The sequence below is a fragment of the Lemur catta genome, assembly GCF_020740605.2.
Source record: "Lemur catta isolate mLemCat1 chromosome 20 unlocalized genomic scaffold, mLemCat1.pri SUPER_20_unloc_1, whole genome shotgun sequence".
Classification (NCBI taxonomy): domain Eukaryota; kingdom Metazoa; phylum Chordata; class Mammalia; order Primates; family Lemuridae; genus Lemur; species Lemur catta.
Genome location: NW_025423741.1, coordinates 177,192 through 200,330, shown reverse-complemented (window position 1 = coordinate 200,330; position 23,139 = coordinate 177,192). Strand labels below are relative to the sequence as shown.

The 23,139-nt window shown below is 54.5% G+C and overlaps 3 non-coding genes and 7 pseudogenes across 3 annotated transcripts; all 10 read right to left on the bottom strand.

Moving 5' to 3' along the window:
- Positions 1–48: 48 nt before the first annotated feature.
- LOC123629245 lies at positions 49–167 on the bottom strand. Its single transcript, XR_006731945.1, has one exon. It is a non-coding gene; the product is annotated as a 5S ribosomal RNA (ribosomal RNA).
- Positions 168–1,358: 1,191 nt separating this feature from the next.
- On the bottom strand, positions 1,359–1,477 carry LOC123629177 (annotated as a pseudogene).
- Positions 1,478–4,935: 3,458 nt separating this feature from the next.
- LOC123629244 lies at positions 4,936–5,054 on the bottom strand. Its single transcript, XR_006731944.1, has one exon. It is a non-coding gene; the product is annotated as a 5S ribosomal RNA (ribosomal RNA).
- Positions 5,055–6,245: 1,191 nt separating this feature from the next.
- Positions 6,246–6,364, bottom strand: LOC123629186 (annotated as a pseudogene).
- A 3,437-nt stretch (positions 6,365–9,801) lies between these two features.
- Positions 9,802–9,920, bottom strand: LOC123629188 (annotated as a pseudogene).
- Positions 9,921–11,109: 1,189 nt separating this feature from the next.
- Positions 11,110–11,228, bottom strand: LOC123629185 (annotated as a pseudogene).
- Positions 11,229–14,666: 3,438 nt separating this feature from the next.
- Positions 14,667–14,785, bottom strand: LOC123629187 (annotated as a pseudogene).
- A 1,192-nt stretch (positions 14,786–15,977) lies between these two features.
- LOC123629189 lies at positions 15,978–16,098 on the bottom strand (annotated as a pseudogene).
- Positions 16,099–19,548: 3,450 nt separating this feature from the next.
- Positions 19,549–19,667, bottom strand: LOC123629256. The gene has a single exon (XR_006731956.1). It is a non-coding gene; the product is annotated as a 5S ribosomal RNA (ribosomal RNA).
- A 1,190-nt stretch (positions 19,668–20,857) lies between these two features.
- On the bottom strand, positions 20,858–20,976 carry LOC123629176 (annotated as a pseudogene).
- Between the last annotated feature and the right edge of the window lie 2,163 nt (positions 20,977–23,139).

Here is a 23,139-nt window from a genome sequence, read left to right as displayed (position 1 = left end):
CCCCTTCCCAGCCCAGGGGGGCGGGGCAGAAAGAGAGGCAGAGCAAAAAGCCTACGGCACCCGGGATTCCCAGGCGGTCTCCCATCCAAGTACTAACCGGGCCCGACCCTGCTTAGCTTCCGAGGTGAGACGAGATCGGGTGCGTTCAGGGTGGTCTGGCCGTAGACGAGGGCGGCCGCCCCCGGACGCCTCAAGAGGCCGAGCTGCTGCGACGCGTCCCTCCCTGCGCAGTCGGGTCCCTCCCGCCGCCCTGGCCCTTCGCTAGCCCACCTGCCCGGATCGGGGTGGGGGTGGGGGGCCAGGCGGAGCCTCACGGGTCTCGCGCGCGCACCCTCCCACCCCCACCCAAACCACGGACGCACCGCCGTCCCACAGCCCGAGGAGCAGACCCACGGGCACGCGCGCAGGGACAGGCTTCCACGCGTGGGAGCGGAGGGCCGGAGCCGGAGAGTGCGCGAGAGAGGGCCCTCCGCCGGCCCACGCGAGGGCACGGTGGGGAGGGGCTTTGGGGCGGGGCCGGGAGGAGGAGGCAGGGCCGTGCCTGCCGCTGGTCCGTCACCCGGAGGTCCTGAAGATCTGCAGTGTCCCCCCCCACCCCGCCACCCCACCCCCGTCTGGGGAGGACCGTTCTGCCCCGATTCCCCTCAGGGCCTGCGTGTGGCAGCAGCCCCCGCGCGGGGGCGGGGGGCGGCGCGGGGGGCCAGAGCCGGCTATCCTGTGGCCCGCTGGGGTGGGGTTTGGGGTGTGTAGCCAGGGGTCAAGGGGCCGGTGGGTGGTTTGGGTTTGGGTGCGTGCGCTCCGTGTGCTGTTGTGTGTCCTCTCTGCCCAGGTGGCCAGCGACTCGCCCTGTGCGGCGCGCCGGTGTGTCTCTCGGGAGCCCCGGCGGCGGCGAGGAGCCCGCCCGGCGTGAGGCCCGGGCCCGAGGCCCGGGTGTGCGGCGGAGAGAAAGTGCACGGTGGGCCGGGTGTCCGGGGGCCCAGGACACGGTTTGCCGCCGTGGGCTGTCCCGCGCCGGGTGTACGCGATGTCCCGGAGTGCGGGGCGGCGGGTGCGGGGTCGGGGGGAGAGGAGACCCAGCGGCACTTAGGGATCCCGCCGCCCGGCCCCGGCCCGGTGTGGGGCCCAGGGTTGGGGCTCCGCTGCCGGCCCAACGGAACGCCTGGGACGCTCTGCCGCTGCCGCCACCTGGCGGTGGTGCTGCAGCGGGGGAGAGGGGAGGAAGCCCCGGGCGGGGGCAGCGGGTCGCGCCGAGGGGGGGGAGGGGCCGGGGCCCGAGGGCGAAAGTGGGGGCGGGCGCAGAAGGCGGGGGGCCCCCCCACCCCCGACCCCCCAGCGGGCGGGACAAAAGAAGAAGCAAAAGCCTACAGCACCCGGTATTCCCAGGCGGTCTCCCATCCAAGTACTAACCTGGCCCGACCCTGCTTAGCTTCCCAGACCAGAGGAGATCGGGCACGTTCAGGGTGCTATGGCCCTAGACGGCAGCGGCCGTCCCCGGACGCCTCGAGAGGCCCAGCTGCTACGCGGCCCTCCCGGCCCAGCGCCCCCCACCCGACCCCGCGCCCTCCTGCTGCCCAGTAGCCTTCAGAGCCTCGCTCTCTAGCTGCTACATACACACCAAACACTCAACACTTTGCCACAAACACATACACCAATGACAACAAAATTCAAACACTCAATAGCACATCTATTCAAAGCACGGAGGACACAAACGGGAGGACAATGTGTGACTTGTCAGATTCTACAGACGTCAGGAGCCCACATGAAGGCTCAGGGAAATATTCCAAAGGAGTGTGACGTGGCTCAGAGCTCCTTGGACATGAGCAGACTGGCTTCGGCGGACGGCAGCTCTTACATTTTCACAGTGCAGCCGGAACAATAGAAGGTTCCTTCCTCGCCTTTCCTAGTTCATGCAGTAGGAACCAGTCCACGGTTCTATGGTGCATGGCTACGATTATTCTGTGGGATCCTGCAAAGAAGAAATGCTGTTGGTGTCTTTGGGTACTGGGAATCTGGGTGTGAGAGGAAGAGGTGAAATCGGTAAAGTAATGTAAAAAAACTCTCAGTTCTCAGTTTGAACTTGGATTATCAGTGTAAACTCAATGTGTTTTCCTGTAATTTTTTTTTCTTTTCTTTCTCTCTTTCTTTCTTTTCTTTTCTTTTTTTTTTTTTTTTTTTTTTTAAGTTTTTCCACGGAAAGTGCTGAGACATAGGTGCGAACTCGACACTAGTGCATTTCACCAGCCTCTAGATCGTGGTCTCCGCCAACCATCGTTATTAAACGGTCCTAAGACTTACTGGAGACATACGCTGACTTGAAGTCTGGGGCGGGAAACGCACGCTTCTCATACTGGGAAGCGCGGATGCTACCATATCCAACAGGACGAGGGTCACGTCAAAAGACACAGGAACCAGAATGAGTAGACTCCCGTTTGCCAAACACAGGACGGTTTGATCGCCAGCAAGTCTAATGATTGCAAGATATTGAAACACGTTAAATACGTTTAAATCCACGATGAAACCCCTCACAATGCAAAAATAGCTCGGGTCACTGCGGACAGCGGTAGGAAACAAAGGGAAATGGTGACAACCGGGGCTGCCCCCGACTAGTCGCGATGTATGGACACTCTTTCAAAAGACATCTCAACCCCTCACAAGGTATGGACTGTATTTGGACTGGATTCAAAGAAACTGAAATGAGCGTGTGTGTCTCAGGGAAACGCAAACATTGAGTACTTGCTGTTATCTCTAACACGGTGAAATTTTTACATGGAATAAGGTGGCTGTGAGTACCCTGAAAAAGGGAAGAAAGCCTCTACCTTTGATAGAAACATATTGACTTTTTATCGTTGGAGGGATATTATTAAGGGGATCATGAACTTAAGGTAGGAGGGGTATAAAAGAAACAAGATCTGGCCAGGGGTTGGTGATTTCTTGAGTCAGGGGAGTGAGAAAATACTCTACTATTCTTTCCGATTTTGTTTCTATTCCAAATTTCCCATCATGAAAAGTTTCCAAAGATACCATGAAGAGGGTCAAAAACAAGCTGCAAACAGGACAAGGTATCTGTAGCCCATATAATTGGCAAAATATTACTGTTACAGAATATCTACGTTTAATACGCTTAATACGCCTTTGGCCCCGTGTCCTCATTATTGGTCAAGGAAATGCAGAATAAAAAATGAAGCCAGATATAGTTTCCAACTCACCAGATTGAGGAAACTTAAGAAACTGATCACTGTGTTGGCTTTGAGGAAAACTCTTGCACACACCCTGCTGATATGGGAGGCGAAATTATAGGACCATTTGGAAAACACTGTAGCCTAAATGGAAATGAATAAACACTGGCATAATTCAGGAGCAAGCATATTCTCTGAGTAGCACGTACCAGAGAGAAGATAGGGCACATGTGACCAGGAAGCATCTAGGGTAATCCTCACGGGAGCCCCTTGTACACGGACCTACTCAAAGATCGGATAAAGATACTTCCGACTGATTCGTGCAGTGCCATTCTCTAGCAGCGCTGATGAACTGCAGCTTCCTGTGTAAGCGAGGAGTATTCTCCAAACAGAAGGTTTCCCCTGGCACACAAGTTACCCAGAAGGAATCCAGAATGGTTCCACATCTATTCTATAAACTGTGAAATTAACAAACTACCTCAATGAGATAGTCCTATAACAGAGAGCAAAAACTTTCAAAGGAAAAGCAAGGAAAAGGATGACAGTCGAGATGGGATTTGTTTGGGAGAAGCGTTTTTGTGGTTCCACGCCTTGAGAAAAAGATACACAGCGGCTTCCGACATATGCATCAACTCCCATTTTTATAAGGTGAGTGGTGGGGTTTTGGTACGGTTAATTCGATTTAATATAATAATCATAATGATAATCATGATCATTATCATCATTCTTTAACATATCCCTTTCCCAAATTAAAAGAAAAAGAGAAAGAAGCAGACTGTAAGTTTCTAGATATAAACCCTGTTTAAATGGGATTATTTATTAATGTGGGGGAAATGATTAGTTTGGGGACTCTGTGTCCGTCTATGGAGGACTACGGGATAGCCTCTCCATCGATGGGAGCCATCATGTACGTTTTTGCTAAGTTTTCCATCGAAGTTGGCACCTTTGCCCCGTAGGTGCTGTGTGGATTTTCTGTGACTTTGAATGTTATCCTTTTCAAGAATTGCATTCATTATTGTGTATTTGCGAGGAAACAAGAAATATCGAAACTATCGATCGAATGTTGATTTCATCTAGAGCTATCTTGCTGGACTCACCTAGGATTTCTACAGGTCTCCCGCGCATAGGGGCAAACATTCTATTTTGAGAACCGTAGGAGGTGAGGAAAATGAAGAAAGGTGATTTTCCTTTCCCATATATTGTTAGTGTTTTCCCTTGTTGTAGTATGTTTTTGGAGCGTCTCTTGCAGTATCGAACAGAAGGATTTCCTATCGACACCCTGGTCTTGCTCGTGACTGTCCAAAGAATGCTTCTACCTCTTAATCCTTCAGAATATTTTCTAAAGATTTAGACGTTTGAAAAGTGTTTCTAGATGTCTTCGCATCTGGATTCTTAAGTTATGTTCCCGTGAACGGATAGCCAACTGTTTAGATTCTCTTCTTCTGCATATATGGATAGGATCCAATTTTTCCTTTCCCAGGGTGGTAACGTGGTCATCTCCTTGGACAACTTTAGACTGTGTCCTGAATTCAGAGCCGGTCGGTCCGAAGTTCCGGAGGCCCGGGCCTGCGGCAGGTGTGTGAGGGGCGGCAGCCTCGGGGACTGAGCCTCCACATCTCCAATCTGACCCTCTCTCCAGGGGCCACGGGGCGGGGTCCGGGCCGGCCGGGGGCGGGAGCCGGGGCGGGCGCGGAGGGCGAAGGCCCCCCCTCCCCTTCCCAGCCCAGGGGGGCGGGGCAGAAAGAGAGGCAGAGCAAAAAGCCTACGGCACCCGGGATTCCCAGGCGGTCTCCCATCCAAGTACTAACCGGGCCCGACCCTGCTTAGCTTCCGAGGTGAGACGAGATCGGGTGCGTTCAGGGTGGTCTGGCCGTAGACGAGGGCGGCCGCCCCCGGACGCCTCAAGAGGCCGAGCTGCTGCGACGCGTCCCTCCCTGCGCAGTCGGGTCCCTCCCGCCGCCCTGGCCCTTCGCTAGCCCACCTGCCCGGATCGGGGTGGGGGTGGGGGGCCAGGCGGAGCCTCACGGGTCTCGCGCGCGCGCCCTCCCACCCCCACCCAAACCACGGACGCACCGCCGTCCCACAGCCCGAGGAGCAGACCCACGGGCACGCGCGCAGGGACAGGCTTCCACGCGTGGGAGCGGAGGGCCGGAGCCGGAGAGTGCGCGAGAGAGGGCCCTCCGCCGGCCCACGCGAGGGCACGGTGGGGAGGGGCTTTGGGGCGGGGCCGGGAGGAGGAGGCAGGGCCGCGCCTGCCGCTGGTCCGTCACCCGGAGGTCCTGAAGATCTGCAGTGTCCCCCCCCACCCCGCCACCCCACCCCCGTCTGGGGAGGACCGTTCTGCCCCGATTCCCCTCAGGGCCTGCGTGTGGCAGCAGCCCCCGCGCGGGGGCGGGGGGCGGCGCCGGGGGCCGGAGCCGGCTATCCTGTGGCCCGCTGGGGTGGGGTTTGGGGTGTGTAGCCAGGGGTCCAGGGGCCGGTGGGTGGTTTGGGTTTGGGTGCGTGCGCTCCGTGTGCTGTTGTGTGTCCTCTCTGCCCAGGTGGCCAGCGACTCGCCCTGTGCGGCGCGCCGGTGTGTCTCTCGGGAGCCCCGTCGGCGGCGAGGAGCCCGCCCGGCGTGAGGCCCGGGCCCGAGGCCCGGGTGTGCGGCGGAGAGAAAGTGCACGGTGGGCCGGGTGTCCGGGGGCCCAGGACACGGTTTGCCGCCGTGGGCTGTCCCGCGCCGGGTGTACGCGATGTCCCGGAGTGCGGGGCGGCGGGTGCGGGGTCGGGGGGAGAGGAGACCCGGCGGCACTTAGGGATCCCGCCGCCCGGCCCCGGCCCGGTGTGGGGCCCAGGGTTGGGGCTCCGCTGCCGGCCCAACGGAACGCCTGGGACGCTCTGCCGCTGCCGCCACCTGGCGGTGGTGCTGCAGCGGGGGAGAGGGGAGGAAGCCCCGGGCGGGGGCAGCGGGTCGCGCCGAGGGGGGGCAGGGGCCGGGGCCCGAGGGCGAAAGTGGGGGCGGGCGCAGAAGGCGGGGGGCCCCCCCACCCCCGACCCCCCGGCGGGCGGGACAAAAGAAGAAGCAAAAGCCTACAGCACCCGGTATTCCCAGGCGGTCTCCCATCCAAGTACTTACCGGGCCCGACCCTGCTTAGCTTCCCAGACCAGAGGAGATCGGGCACGTTCAGGGTGCTATGGCCCTAGACGGCAGCGGCCGTCCCCGGACGCCTCGAGAGGCCCAGCTGCTACGCGGCCCTCCCGGCCCAGCGCCCCCCACCCGACCCCGCGCCCTCCTGCTGCCCAGTAGCCTTCAGAGCCTCGCTCTCTAGCTGCTACATACACACCAAACACTCAACACTTTGCCACAAACACATACACCAATGACAACAAAATTCAAACACTCAATAGCACATCTATTCAAAGCACGGAGGACACAAACGGGAGGACAATGTGTGACTTGTCAGATTCTACAGACGTCAGGAGCCCACATGAAGGCTCAGGGAAATATTCCAAAGGAGTGTGACGTGGCTCAGAGCTCCTTGGACATGAGCAGACTGGCTTCGGCGGACGGCAGCTCTTACATTTTCACAGTGGAGCCGGAACAATAGAAGGTTCCTTCCTTGCCTTTCCTACTTCATGCAGTAGGAACCAGTCCACGGTTCTATGGTGCATGGCTACGATTATTCTGTGGGATCCTGCAAAGAAGAAATGCTGTTGGTGTCTTTGGGGACTGGGAATCTGGGTGTGAGAGGAAGAGGTGAAATCGGTAAAGTAATGTAAAAAAACTCTCAGTTCTCAGTTTGAACTTGGATTATCAGTGTAAACTCAATGTGTTTTCCTGTAATTTTTTTCTCTTTTCTTTCTCTCTTTCTTTTTTTTTTTTTTTTTAAGTTTTTCCACGGTAAGTGCTGAGACATAGGTGCGAACTCGACACTAGTGCATTTCACCAGCATCTAGATTGTGGTCTCCGCCAACCATCGTTATTAAACGGTCCTAAGACTTACTGGAGACATACGCTGACTTGAAGTCTGGGGCGGGAAACGCACGCTTCTCATACTGGGAAGCGCGGATGCTACCATATCCAACAGGACGAGGGTCACGTCAAAAGACACAGGAACCAGAATGAGTAGACTCCCGTTTGCCAAACACAGGACGGTTTGATCGCCAGCAAGTCTAATAATTGCAAGATATTGAAACACGTTCAATACGTTTAAATCCACGATGAAACCCCTCACAATGCAAAAATAGCTCGGGTCACTGCGGACAGCGGTAGGAAACAAAGGGAAATGGTGACAACCGGGGCTGCCCCCGACTAGTCGCGATGTATGGACACTCTTTCAAAAGACATCTCAACCCCTCACAAGGTATGGACTGTATTTGGACTGGATTCAAAGAAACTGAAATGAGCGTGTGTGTCTCAGGGAAACGCAAACATTGAGTACTTGCTGTTATCTCTAACACGGTGAAATTTTTACATGGAATAAGGTGGCTGTGAGTACCCTGAAAAAGGGAAGAAAGCCTCTACCTTTGATAGAAACATATTGACTTTTTATCGTTGGAGGGATATTATTAAGGGGATCATGAACTTAAGGTAGGAGGGGTATAAAAGAAACAAGATCTGGCCAGGGGTTGGTGATTTCTTGAGTCAGGGTAGTGAGAAAGTATTCTGCTATTCTTTCCGATTTTGTTTCTATTTCAAATTTTCCATAATAAAAAGTTTCCAAAGATACCATGAAGAGGGTCAAAAACAAGCTTCAAACAGGACAAGGTATCTGTAGCCCATATAATTGGCAAAATATGACTGTTACAGAATATCTACGTTTAATACGCTTAATACGCCTTTGGCCCCGTGTCCTCATTATTGGTCAAGGAAATGCAGAATAAAAAATGAAGCCAGATATAGTTTCCAACTCACCAGATTGAGGAAACTTAAGAAACTGATCACTGTGTTGGCTTTGAGGAAAACTCTTGCACACACCCTGCTGATATGGGAGGCGAAATTATAGGACCATTTGGAAAACACTGTAGCCTAAATGGAAATGAATAAACACTGGCATAATTCAGGAGCAAGCATATTCTCTGAGTAGCACGTACCAGAGAGAAGATAGGGCACATGTGACCAGGAAGCATCTAGGGTAATCCTCACGGGAGCCCCTTGTACACGGACCTAGTCAAAGATCGCATAAAGATGCTTCGACTGATTCGTGCAGTGCCATTCTCTAGCAGCGCTGATGAACTGCAGCTTCCTGTGTAAGCGAGGAGTATTCTCCAAACAGAAGGTTTCCCCTGGCACACAAGTTGCCCAGAAGGAATCCAGAATGGTTCCACATCTATTCTATAAACTGTGAAATTAACAAACTACCTCAATGAGATAGTCCTATAACAGAGAGCAAAAACTTTCAAAGGAAAAGCAAGGAAAAGGATGACAGTCGAGATGGGATTTGTTTGGGAGAAGCGTTTTTGTGGTTCCACGCCTTGAGACAAAGATACACAGCGGCTTCCCACATATGCATCAACTCCCATTTTTATAAGGTGAGTGGTGGGGTTTTGGTACGGTTAATTCGATTTAATATAATAATCATAATGATAATCATGATCATGATCATCATTCTTTAACATATCCCTTTCCCAAATTAAAAGAAAAAGAGAAAGAAGCAGATTGTAAGTTTCTAGTTATAAACCCTGTTTAAATGGGATTATTTATTAATGTGGGGGAAATGATTAGTTTGGGGACTCTGTGTCCGTCTATCGAGGACTACGGGATAGCCTCTCCATCGATTGGAGCCATCATGTACGTTTTTGCTAGGTTTTCCATCTAAGTTGGCACCTTTGCCCCGTAGGTGCTGTGTGGATTTTCTGTGACTTTGAATGTTATCCTTTTCAAGAATTGCATTCATTATTGTGTATTTGCGAGGAAATAAGAAATATCGAAACTATCGATCGAATGTTGATTTCATCTAGAGCTATCTTGCTGGACTCACCTAGGATTTCTACAGGTCTCCCGCGCATAGGGGCAAACATTCTCTTTTGAGAACCGTAGGAGGTGAGGAAAATGAAGAAAGGTGATTTTCCTTTCCCATATATTGTTAGTGTTTTCCCTTGTTGTAGTATGTTTTTGGAGCGTCTCTTGCAGTATCGAACAGAAGGATTTCCTATCGACACCCTGGTCTTGCTCGTGACTGTCCAAAGAATGCTTCTACTTCTTAATCCTTCAGAATATGTTCTAAAGATTTAGACGTTTGAAAAGTGTTTCTAGATGTCTTCGCCTCTGGATTCCTGAATTATGTTACCGTGAACGAATAGCCAGCTGTTTAGATTCTCTTCTTCTGCATATGTGGATAGGGTCCAATTTTTCCTGTCCTAGGGTGGTAACGTGGTCATCTCCTTGGACAACTTTAGACTGTGTCCTGAATTCAGAGCCGGTCGGTCAGAAGTTCCGGAGGCCCGGACCTGCGGCAGGTGTGTGAGGGGCGACAGCCTCGGGGACTGAGCCTCCACATCTCCAATCTGACCCTGTCTCCAGGGGCCACGGGGCAGGGTCCGGGCCGGCCGGGGGCGGAGCCGGGCCGGGCGCGGAGGGCGAAGGCCCCCCCCTCCCCTTCCCAGCCCAGGGGGGCGGGACAGAAAAAGAAGCAGAGCAAAAAGCCTAGGGCACCCGGGATTCCCAGGCGGTCTCCCATCCAAGTCCTAACCGGGCCCGACCCTGCTTAGCTTCCGAGGTGAGACGAGATCGGGCGCGTTCAGGGCGGTCTGGCCGTAGACGAGGGCGGCCGCCCCCGGACGCCTCAAGAGGCCGATCTGCTGCGACGCGTCCCTCCCTGCGCAGTCGGGTCCCTCCCGCCGCCCTGGCCCTTCGCTAGCCCACCTGCCCTTATCGGGGTGGGGGTGGGGGGCCAGGCGGAGCCTGACGGGTCTCGCGCGCGCGCCCTCCCACCCCCACCCAAACCACGGACGCACCGCCGTCCCACACCCCGAGGAGCAGACCCACGGGCACGCGCGCAGGGACAGGCTTCCACGCGTGGGAGCGGAGGGCCGGAGCCGGAGAGTGCGCGAGAGAGGGCCCTCCGCCGGCCCACGCGAGGGCACGGTGGGGAGGGGCTTTGGGGCGGGGCCGGGAGGAGGAGGCAGGGCCGCGCCTGCCGCTGGTCCGTCACCCGGAGGTCCTGAAGATCTGCAGTGTCCCCCCCCACCCCGCCACCCCACCCCCGTCTGGGGAGGACCGTTCTGCCCCGATTCCCCTCAGGGCCTGCGTGTGGCAGCAGCCCCCGCGCGGGGGCGGGGGGCGGCGGGGCGGCCAGAGCCGGCTATCCTGTAGCCCGGTGGGGTGGGGTTTGGGGTGGGTAGCCACGGGTCGGGGGGCCGGTGGGTCCTTTGGGTTTGGGTGCGTGCGCTCCGTGTGCTGTTGTGTGTCCTCTCTGCCCAGGGGGCCAGCGACTCGCCCTGTGCGGCGCGCCGGTGTGTCTCTCGGAGCCCCGTCGGCGGCGAGGAGCCCGCCCGGCGTGAGGCCCGGGCCCGAGGCCCGGGTGTGCGGCGGAGAGAAAGTGCACGGTGGGCCGGGTGTCCGGGGGCCCAGGACACGGTTTGCCGCCGTGGGCTGTCCCGCGCCGGGTGTACGCGATGTCCCGGAGTGCGGGGCGGCGGGTGCGGGGTCGGGGGGAGAGGAGACCCGGCGGCACTTAGGGATCCCGCCGCCCGGCCCCGGCCCGGTGTGGGGCCCAGGGTTGGGGCTCCGCTGCCGGCCCAACGGAACGCCTGGGACGCTCTGCCGCTGCCGCCACCTGGCGGTGGTGCTGCAGCGGGGGAGAGGGGAGGAAGCCCCGGGCGGGGGCAGCGGGTCGCGCCGAGGGGGGGCAGGGGCCGGGGCCCGAGGGCGAAAGTGGGGGCGGGCGCAGAAGGCGGGGGGCCCCCCCACCCCCGACCCCCCGGCGGGCGGGACAAAAGAAGAAGCAAAAGCCTACAGCACCCGGTATTCCCAGGCGGTCTCCCATCCAAGTACTTACCGGGCCCGACCCTGCTTAGCTTCCCAGACCAGAGGAGATCGGGCACGTTCAGGGTGCTATGGCCCTAGACGGCAGCGGCCGTCCCCGGACGCCTCGAGAGGCCCAGCTGCTACGCGGCCCTCCCGGCCCAGCGCCCCCCACCCGACCCCGCGCCCTCCTGCTGCCCAGTAGCCTTCAGAGCCTCGCTCTCTAGCTGCTACATACACACCAAACACTCAACACTTTGCCACAAACACATACACCAATGACAACAAAATTCAAACACTCAATAGCACATCTATTCAAAGCACGGAGGACACAAACGGGAGGACAATGTGTGACTTTTCAGATTCTACAGACGTCAGGAGCCCACATGAAGGCTCAGGGAAATATTCCAAAGGAGTGTGACGTGGCTCAGAGCTCCTTGGACATGAGCAGACTGGCTTCGGCGGACGGCAGCTCTTACATTTTCACAGTGGAGCCGGAACAATAGAAGGTTCCTTCCTTGCCTTTCCTACTTCATGCAGTAGGAACCAGTCCACGGTTCTATGGTGCATGGCTACGATTATTCTGTGGGATCCTGCAAAGAAGAAATGCTGTTGGTGTCTTTGGGGACTGGGAATCTGGGTGTGAGAGGAAGAGGTGAAATCGGTAAAGTAATGTAAAAAAACTCTCAGTTCTCAGTTTGAACTTGGATTATCAGTGTAAACTCAATGTGTTTTCCTGTAATTTTTTTCTCTTTTCTTTCTCTCTTTCTTTTTTTTTTTTTTTTTTAAGTTTTTCCACGGTAAGTGCTGAGACATAGGTGCGAACTCGACACTAGTGCATTTCACCAGCATCTAGATTGTGGTCTCCGCCAACCATCGTTATTAAACGGTCCTAAGACTTACTGGAGACATACGCTGACTTGAAGTCTGGGGCGGGAAACGCACGCTTCTCATACTGGGAAGCGCGGATGCTACCATATCCAACAGGACGAGGGTCACGTCAAAAGACACAGGAACCAGAATGAGTAGACTCCCGTTTGCCAAACACAGGACGGTTTGATCGCCAGCAAGTCTAATAATTGCAAGATATTGAAACACGTTCAATACGTTTAAATCCACGATGAAACCCCTCACAATGCAAAAATAGCTCGGGTCACTGCGGACAGCGGTAGGAAACAAAGGGAAATGGTGACAACCGGGGCTGCCCCCGACTAGTCGCGATGTATGGACACTCTTTCAAAAGACATCTCAACCCCTCACAAGGTATGGACTGTATTTGGACTGGATTCAAAGAAACTGAAATGAGCGTGTGTGTCTCAGGGAAACGCAAACATTGAGTACTTGCTGTTATCTCTAACACGGTGAAATTTTTACATGGAATAAGGTGGCTGTGAGTACCCTGAAAAAGGGAAGAAAGCCTCTACCTTTGATAGAAACATATTGACTTTTTATCGTTGGAGGGATATTATTAAGGGGATCATGAACTTAAGGTAGGAGGGGTATAAAAGAAACAAGATCTGGCCAGGGGTTGGTGATTTCTTGAGTCAGGGTAGTGAGAAAGTATTCTGCTATTCTTTCCGATTTTGTTTCTATTTCAAATTTTCCATAATAAAAAGTTTCCAAAGATACCATGAAGAGGGTCAAAAACAAGCTTCAAACAGGACAAGGTATCTGTAGCCCATATAATTGGCAAAATATGACTGTTACAGAATATCTACGTTTAATACGCTTAATACGCCTTTGGCCCCGTGTCCTCATTATTGGTCAAGGAAATGCAGAATAAAAAATGAAGCCAGATATAGTTTCCAACTCACCAGATTGAGGAAACTTAAGAAACTGATCACTGTGTTGGCTTTGAGGAAAACTCTTGCACACACCCTGCTGATATGGGAGGCGAAATTATAGGACCATTTGGAAAACACTGTAGCCTAAATGGAAATGAATAAACACTGGCATAATTCAGGAGCAAGCATATTCTCTGAGTAGCACGTACCAGAGAGAAGATAGGGCACATGTGACCAGGAAGCATCTAGGGTAATCCTCACGGGAGCCCCTTGTACACGGACCTAGTCAAAGATCGCATAAAGATGCTTCGACTGATTCGTGCAGTGCCATTCTCTAGCAGCGCTGATGAACTGCAGCTTCCTGTGTAAGCGAGGAGTATTCTCCAAACAGAAGGTTTCCCCTGGCACACAAGTTGCCCAGAAGGAATCCAGAATGGTTCCACATCTATTCTATAAACTGTGAAATTAACAAACTACCTCAATGAGATAGTCCTATAACAGAGAGCAAAAACTTTCAAAGGAAAAGCAAGGAAAAGGATGACAGTCGAGATGGGATTTGTTTGGGAGAAGCGTTTTTGTGGTTCCACGCCTTGAGACAAAGATACACAGCGGCTTCCCACATATGCATCAACTCCCATTTTTATAAGGTGAGTGGTGGGGTTTTGGTACGGTTAATTCGATTTAATATAATAATCATAATGATAATCATGATCATGATCATCATTCTTTAACATATCCCTTTCCCAAATTAAAAGAAAAAGAGAAAGAAGCAGATTGTAAGTTTCTAGTTATAAACCCTGTTTAAATGGGATTATTTATTAATGTGGGGGAAATGATTAGTTTGGGGACTCTGTGTCCGTCTATCGAGGACTACGGGATAGCCTCTCCATCGATTGGAGCCATCATGTACGTTTTTGCTAGGTTTTCCATCTAAGTTGGCACCTTTGCCCCGTAGGTGCTGTGTGGATTTTCTGTGACTTTGAATGTTATCCTTTTCAAGAATTGCATTCATTATTGTGTATTTGCGAGGAAATAAGAAATATCGAAACTATCGATCGAATGTTGATTTCATCTAGAGCTATCTTGCTGGACTCACCTAGGATTTCTACAGGTCTCCCGCGCATAGGGGCAAACATTCTCTTTTGAGAACCGTAGGAGGTGAGGAAAATGAAGAAAGGTGATTTTCCTTTCCCATATATTGTTAGTGTTTTCCCTTGTTGTAGTATGTTTTTGGAGCGTCTCTTGCAGTATCGAACAGAAGGATTTCCTATCGACACCCTGGTCTTGCTCGTGACTGTCCAAAGAATGCTTCTACTTCTTAATCCTTCAGAATATGTTCTAAAGATTTAGACGTTTGAAAAGTGTTTCTAGATGTCTTCGCCTCTGGATTCCTGAATTATGTTACCGTGAACGAATAGCCAGCTGTTTAGATTCTCTTCTTCTGCATATGTGGATAGGGTCCAATTTTTCCTGTCCTAGGGTGGTAACGTGGTCATCTCCTTGGACAACTTTAGACTGTGTCCTGAATTCAGAGCCGGTCGGTCAGAAGTTCCGGAGGCCCGGACCTGCGGCAGGTGTGTGAGGGGCGACAGCCTCGGGGACTGAGCCTCCACATCTCCAATCTGACCCTGTCTCCAGGGGCCACGGGGCAGGGTCCGGGCCGGCCGGGGGCGGAGCCGGGCCGGGCGCGGAGGGCGAAGGCCCCCCCCTCCCCTTCCCAGCCCAGGGGGGCGGGACAGAAAAAGAAGCAGAGCAAAAAGCCTAGGGCACCCGGGATTCCCAGGCGGTCTCCCATCCAAGTCCTAACCGGGCCCGACCCTGCTTAGCTTCCGAGGTGAGACGAGATCGGGCGCGTTCAGGGCGGTCTGGCCGTAGACGAGGGCGGCCGCCCCCGGACGCCTCAAGAGGCCGATCTGCTGCGACGCGTCCCTCCCTGCGCAGTCGGGTCCCTCCCGCCGCCCTGGCCCTTCGCTAGCCCACCTGCCCTTATCGGGGTGGGGGTGGGGGGCCAGGCGGAGCCTGACGGGTCTCGCGCGCGCGCCCTCCCACCCCCACCCAAACCACGGACGCACCGCCGTCCCACACCCCGAGGAGCAGACCCACGGGCACGCGCGCAGGGACAGGCTTCCACGCGTGGGAGCGGAGGGCCGGAGCCGGAGAGTGCGCGAGAGAGGGCCCTCCGCCGGCCCACGCGAGGGCACGGTGGGGAGGGGCTTTGGGGCGGGGCCGGGAGGAGGAGGCAGGGCCGCGCCTGCCGCTGGTCCGTCACCCGGAGGTCCTGAAGATCTGCAGTGTCCCCCCCCACCCCGCCACCCCACCCCCGTCTGGGGAGGACCGTTCTGCCCCGATTCCCCTCAGGGCCTGCGTGTGGCAGCAGCCCCCGCGCGGGGGCGGGGGGCGGCGGGGCGGCCAGAGCCGGCTATCCTGTAGCCCGGTGGGGTGGGGTTTGGGGTGGGTAGCCACGGGTCGGGGGGCCGGTGGGTCCTTTGGGTTTGGGTGCGTGCGCTCCGTGTGCTGTTGTGTGTCCTCTCTGCCCAGGGGGCCAGCGACTCGCCCTGTGCGGCGCGCCGGTGTGTCTCTCGGAGCCCCGTCGGCGGCGAGGAGCCCGCCCGGCGTGAGGCCCGGGCCCGAGGCCCGGGTGTGCGGCGGAGAGAAAGTGCACGGTGGGCCGGGTGTCCGGGGGCCCAGGACACGGTTTGCCGCCGTGGGCTGTCCCGCGCCGGGTGTACGCGATGTCCCGGAGTGCGGGGCGGCGGGTGCGGGGTCCGGGGGAGAGGAGACCCGGCGGCACTTAGGGATCCCGCCGCCCGGCCCCGGCCCGGTGTGGGGCCCAGGGTTGGGGCTCCGCTGCCGGCCCAACGGAACGCCTGGGACGCTCTGCCGCTGCCGCCACCTGGCGGTGGTGCTGCAGCGGGGGAGAGGGGAGGAAGCCCCGGGCGGGGGCAGCGGGTCGCGCCGAGGGGGGGGAGGGGCCGGGGCCCGAGGGCGAAAGTGGGGGCGGGCGCAGAAGGCGAGGGGGGGCCCCCCCACCCCCGACCCCCCGGCGGGCGGGACAAAAGAAGAAGCAAAAGCCTACAGCACCCGGTATTCCCAGGCGGTCTCCCATCCAAGTACTAACCGGGCCCCCGACCCTGCTTAGCTTCCCAGACCAGACGAGATCGGGCACGTTCAGGGTGCTATGGCCCTAGACGGCAGCGGCCGTCCCCGGACGCCTCGAGAGGCCCAGCTGCTACGCGGCCCTCCCGGCCCAGCGCCCCCCACCCGACCCCGCGCCCTCCTGCTGCCCAGTAGCCTTCAGAGCCTCGCTCTCTAGCTGCTACATACACACCAAACACTCAACACTTTGCCACAAACACATACACCAATGACAACAAAATTCAAACACTCAATAGCACATCTATTCAAAGCACGGAGGACACAAACGGGAGGACAATGTGTGACTTGTCAGATTCTACAGACGTCAGGAGCCCACATGAAGGCTCAGGGAAATATTCCAAAGGAGTGTGACGTGGCTCAGAGCTCCTTGGACATGAGCAGACTGGCTTCGGCGGACGGCAGCTCTTACATTTTCACAGTGGAGCAGCCGGAAAAGTAGAAAGTTCCTTCCTCGCCTTTCCTACTTCATGCAGTGGGAACCAGTCCACGGTTCTATGGTGCATGGCTACGATTATTCTGTGGGATCCTGCAAAGAAGAAATGCTGTTGGTGTCTTTGGGGACTGGGAATCTGGGTGTGAGAGGAAGAGGTGAAATCGGTAAAGTAATGTAAAAAAACTCTCAGTTCTCAGTTTGAACTTGGATTATCAGTGTAAACTCAATGTGTTTTCCTGTAATTTTTTTTTCTTTTCTTTCTCTCTTTCTTTCTTTCTTTTTTTTTTTTTTTTTTAAGTTTTTCCACGGAAAGTGCTGAGACATAGGTGCGAACTCGACACTAGTGCATTTCACCAGCATCTAGATTGTGGTCTCCGCCAACCATCGTTATTAAACGGTCCTAAGACTTACTGGAGACATACGCTGACTTGAGGTCTGGGGCGGGAAACGCACGCTTCTCATACTGGGAAGCACGGATGCTACCATATCCAACAGGACGAGGGTCACGTCAAAAGACACAGGAACCAGAATGAGTAGACTCCCGTTTGCCAAACACAGGACGGTTTGATCGCCAGCAAGTCTAATAATTGCAAGATATTGAAACACGTTCAATACGTTTAAATCCACGATGAAACCCCTCACAATGCAAAAATAGCTCGGGTCACTGCGGACAGCGGTAGGAAACAAAGGGAAATGGTGACAACCGGGGCTGCCCCCGACTAGTCGCGATGTATGGACACTCTTTCAAAAGACATCTCAACCCCTCACAAGGTATGGACTGTATTTGGACTGGATTCAAAGAAACTGAAATGAGCGTGTGTGTCTCAGGGAAACGCAAACATTGAGTACTTGCTGTTATCTCTAACACGGTGAAATTTTTACATGGAATAATGTGGCTGTGAGTACCCTGAAAAAGGGAAGAAAGCCTCTACCTTTGATAGAAACATATTGACTTTTTATCGTGGGAGGGATATTATTAAGGGGATCATGAACTTAAGGTAGGAGGGGTATAAAAGAAACAAGATCTGGCCAGGGGTTGGTGATTTCTTGAGTCAGGGTAGTGAGAAAGTATTCTACTATTCTTTCCGATTTTGTTTCTATTTCAAATTTTCCATAATAAAAAGTTTCCAAAGATATCATGAAGAGGGTCAAAAACAAGCTTCAAACAGGACAAGGTATCTGTAGCCCATATAATTGGCAAAATATGACTGTTACAGAATATCTACGTTTAATACGCTTAATACGCCTTTGGCCCCGTGTCCTCATTATTGGTCAAGGAAATGCAGAATAAAAAATGAAGCCAGATATAGTTTCCAACTCACCAGATTGAGGAAACTTAAGAAACTGATCACTGTGTTGGCTTTGAGGAAAACTCTTGCACACACCCTGCTGATATGGGAGGCGAAATTATAGGACCATTTGGAAAACACTGTAGCCTAAATGGAAATGAATAAACACTGGCATAATTCAGGAGCAAGCATATTCTCTGAGTAGCACGTACCAGAGAGAAGATAGGGCACATGTGACCAGGAAGCATCTAGGGTAATCCTCACGGGAGCCCCTTGTACACGGACCTAGTCAAAGATCGCATAAAGATGCTTCGACTGATTCGTGCAGTGCCATTCTCTAGCAGCGCTGATGAACTGCAGCTTCCTGTGTAAGCGAGGAGTATTCTCCAAACAGAAGGTTTCCCCTGGCACACAAGTTGCCCAGAAGGAATCCAGAATGGTTCCACATCTATTCTATAAACTGTGAAATTAACAAACTACCTCAATGAGATAGTCCTATAACAGAGAGCAAAAACTTTCAAAGGAAAAGCAAGGAAAAGGATGACAGTCGAGATGGGATTTGTTTGGGAGAAGCGTTTTTGTGGTTCCACGCCTTGAGACAAAGATACACAGCGGCTTCCCACATATGCATCAACTCCCATTTTTATAAGGTGAGTGGTGGGGTTTTGGTACGGTTAATTCGATTTAATATAATAATCATAATGATAATCATGATCATGATCATCATTCTTTAACATATCCCTTTCCCAAATTAAAAGAAAAAGAGAAAGAAGCAGATTGTAAGTTTCTAGTTATAAACCCTGTTTAAATGGGATTATTTATTAATGTGGGGGAAATGATTAGTTTGGGGACTCTGTGTCCGTCTATCGAGGACTACGGGATAGCCTCTCCATCGATTGGAGCCATCATGTACGTTTTTGCTAGGTTTTCCATCTAAGTTGGCACCTTTGCCCCGTAGGTGCTGTGTGGATTTTCTGTGACTTTGAATGTTATCCTTTTCAAGAATTGCATTCATTATTGTGTATTTGCGAGGAAATAAGAAATATCGAAACTATCGATCGAATGTTGATTTCATCTAGAGCTATCTTGCTGGACTCACCTAGGATTTCTACAGGTCTCCCGCGCATAGGGGCAAACATTCTCTTTTGAGAACCGTAGGAGGTGAGGAAAATGAAGAAAGGTGATTTTCCTTTCCCATATATTGTTAGTGTTTTCCCTTGTTGTAGTATGTTTTTGGAGCGTCTCTTGCAGTATCGAACAGAAGGATTTCCTATCGACACCCTGGTCTTGCTCGTGACTGTCCAAAGAATGCTTCTACTTCTTAATCCTTCAGAATATGTTCTAAAGATTTAGACGTTTGAAAAGTGTTTCTAGATGTCTTCGCCTCTGGATTCCTGAATTATGTTACCGTGAACGAATAGCCAGCTGTTTAGATTCTCTTCTTCTGCATATGTGGATAGGGTCCAATTTTTCCTGTCCTAGGGTGGTAACGTGGTCATCTCCTTGGACAACTTTAGACTGTGTCCTGAATTCAGAGCCGGTCGGTCAGAAGTTCCGGAGGCCCGGACCTGCGGCAGGTGTGTGAGGGGCGACAGCCTCGGGGACTGAGCCTCCACATCTCCAATCTGACCCTGTCTCCAGGGGCCACGGGGCAGGGTCCGGGCCGGCCAGGGGCGGAGCCGGGCCGGGCGCGGAGGGCGAAGGCCCCCCCCCTCCCCTTCCCAGCCCAGGGGGGCGGGACAGAAAAAGAAGCAGAGCAAAAAGCCTACGGCACCCGGGATTCCCAGGCGGTCTCCCATCCAAGTACTAACCGGGCCCGACCCTGCTTAGCTTCCGAGGTGAGACGAGATCGGGCGCGTTCAGGGCGGTCTGGCCGTAGACGAGGGCGGCCGCCCCCGGACGCCTCAAGAGGCCGATCTGCTGCGACGCGTCCCTCCCTGCGCAGTCGGGTCCCTCCCGCCGCCCTGGCCCTTCGCTAGCCCACCTGCCCTTATCGGGGTGGGGGTGGGGGGCCAGGCGGAGCCTGACGGGTCTCGCGCGCGCGCCCTCCCACCCCCACCCAAACCACGGACGCACCGCCGTCCCACACCCCGAGGAGCAGACCCACGGGCACGCGCGCAGGGACAGGCTTCCACGCGTGGGAGCGGAGGGCCGGAGCCGGAGAGTGCGCGAGAGAGGGCCCTCCGCCGGCCCACGCGAGGGCACGGTGGGGAGGGGCTTTGGGGCGGGGCCGGGAGGAGGAGGCAGGGCCGCGCCTGCCGCTGGTCCGTCACCCGGAGGTCCTGAAGATCTGCAGTGTCCCCCCCCCACCCCGCCACCCCACCCCCGTCTGGGGAGGACCGTTCTGCCCCGATTCCCCTCAGGGCCTGCGTGTGGCAGCAGCCCCCGCGCGGGGGCGGGGGGCGGCGGGGCGGCCAGAGCCGGCTATCCTGTAGCCCGGTGGGGTGGGCTTTGGGGTGGGTAGCCACGGGTCGGGGGGCCGGTGGGTCCTTTGGGTTTGGGTGCGTGCGCTCCGTGTGCTGTTGTGTGTCCTCTCTGCCCAGGGGGCCAGCGACTCGCCCTGTGCGGCGCGCCGGTGTGTCTCTCGGAGCCCCGTCGGCGGCGAGGAGCCCGCCCGGCGTGAGGCCCGGGCCCGAGGCCCGGGTGTGCGGCGGAGAGAAAGTGCACGGTGGGCCGGGTGTCCGGGGGCCCAGGACACGGTTTGCCGCCGTGGGCTGTCCCGCGCCGGGTGTACGCGATGTCCCGGAGTGCGGGGCGGCGGGTGCGGGGTCCGGGGGAGAGGAGACCCGGCGGCACTTAGGGATCCCGCCGCCCGGCCCCGGCCCGGTGTGGGGCCCAGGGTTGGGGCTCCGCTGCCGGCCCAACGGAACGCCTGGGACGCTCTGCCGCTGCCGCCACCTGGCGGTGGTGCTGCAGCGGGGGAGAGGGGAGGAAGCCCCGGGCGGGGGCAGCGGGTCGCGCCGAGGGGGGGGAGGGGCCGGGGCCCGAGGGCGAAAGTGGGGGCGGGCGCAGAAGGCGGGGGGCCCCCCCACCCCCGACCCCCCAGCGGGCGGGACAAAAGAAGAAGCAAAAGCCTACAGCACCCGGTATTCCCAGGCGGTCTCCCATCCAAGTACTAACCTGGCCCGACCCTGCTTAGCTTCCCAGACCAGAGGAGATCGGGCACGTTCAGGGTGCTATGGCCCTAGACGGCAGCGGCCGTCCCCGGACGCCTCGAGAGGCCCAGCTGCTACGCGGCCCTCCCGGCCCAGCGCCCCCCACCCGACCCCGCGCCCTCCTGCTGCCCAGTAGCCTTCAGAGCCTCGCTCTCTAGCTGCTACATACACACCAAACACTCAACACTTTGCCACAAACACATACACCAATGACAACAAAATTCAAACACTCAATAGCACATCTATTCAAAGCACGGAGGACACAAACGGGAGGACAATGTGTGACTTGTCAGATTCTACAGACGTCAGGAGCCCACATGAAGGCTCAGGGAAATATTCCAAAGGAGTGTGACGTGGCTCAGAGCTCCTTGGACATGAGCAGACTGGCTTCGGCGGACGGCAGCTCTTACATTTTCACAGTGCAGCCGGAACAATAGAAGGTTCCTTCCTCGCCTTTCCTAGTTCATGCAGTAGGAACCAGTCCACGGTTCTATGGTGCATGGCTACGATTATTCTGTGGGATCCTGCAAAGAAGAAATGCTGTTGGTGTCTTTGGGTACTGGGAATCTGGGTGTGAGAGGAAGAGGTGAAATCGGTAAAGTAATGTAAAAAAACTCTCAGTTCTCAGTTTGAACTTGGATTATCAGTGTAAACTCAATGTGTTTTCCTGTAATTTTTTTTTCTTTTCTTTCTCTCTTTCTTTCTTTTCTTTTCTTTTTTTTTTTTTTTTTTTTTAAGTTTTTCCACGGAAAGTGCTGAGACATAGGTGCGAACTCGACACTAGTGCATTTCACCAGCCTCTAGATCGTGGTCTCCGCCAACCATCGTTATTAAACGGTCCTAAGACTTACTGGAGACATACGCTGACTTGAAGTCTGGGGCGGGAAACGCACGCTTCTCATACTGGGAAGCGCGGATGCTACCATATCCAACAGGACGAGGGTCACGTCAAAAGACACAGGAACCAGAATGAGTAGACTCCCGTTTGCCAAACACAGGACGGTTTGATCGCCAGCAAGTCTAATGATTGCAAGATATTGAAACACGTTAAATACGTTTAAATCCACGATGAAACCCCTCACAATGCAAAAATAGCTCGGGTCACTGCGGACAGCGGTAGGAAACAAAGGGAAATGGTGACAACCGGGGCTGCCCCCGACTAGTCGCGATGTATGGACACTCTTTCAAAAGACATCTCAACCCCTCACAAGGTATGGACTGTATTTGGACTGGATTCAAAGAAACTGAAATGAGCGTGTGTGTCTCAGGGAAACGCAAACATTGAGTACTTGCTGTTATCTCTAACACGGTGAAATTTTTACATGGAATAAGGTGGCTGTGAGTACCCTGAAAAAGGGAAGAAAGCCTCTACCTTTGATAGAAACATATTGACTTTTTATCGTTGGAGGGATATTATTAAGGGGATCATGAACTTAAGGTAGGAGGGGTATAAAAGAAACAAGATCTGGCCAGGGGTTGGTGATTTCTTGAGTCAGGGGAGTGAGAAAATACTCTACTATTCTTTCCGATTTTGTTTCTATTCCAAATTTCCCATCATGAAAAGTTTCCAAAGATACCATGAAGAGGGTCAAAAACAAGCTGCAAACAGGACAAGGTATCTGTAGCCCATATAATTGGCAAAATATTACTGTTACAGAATATCTACGTTTAATACGCTTAATACGCCTTTGGCCCCGTGTCCTCATTATTGGTCAAGGAAATGCAGAATAAAAAATGAAGCCAGATATAGTTTCCAACTCACCAGATTGAGGAAACTTAAGAAACTGATCACTGTGTTGGCTTTGAGGAAAACTCTTGCACACACCCTGCTGATATGGGAGGCGAAATTATAGGACCATTTGGAAAACACTGTAGCCTAAATGGAAATGAATAAACACTGGCATAATTCAGGAGCAAGCATATTCTCTGAGTAGCACGTACCAGAGAGAAGATAGGGCACATGTGACCAGGAAGCATCTAGGGTAATCCTCACGGGAGCCCCTTGTACACGGACCTACTCAAAGATCGGATAAAGATACTTCCGACTGATTCGTGCAGTGCCATTCTCTAGCAGCGCTGATGAACTGCAGCTTCCTGTGTAAGCGAGGAGTATTCTCCAAACAGAAGGTTTCCCCTGGCACACAAGTTACCCAGAAGGAATCCAGAATGGTTCCACATCTATTCTATAAACTGTGAAA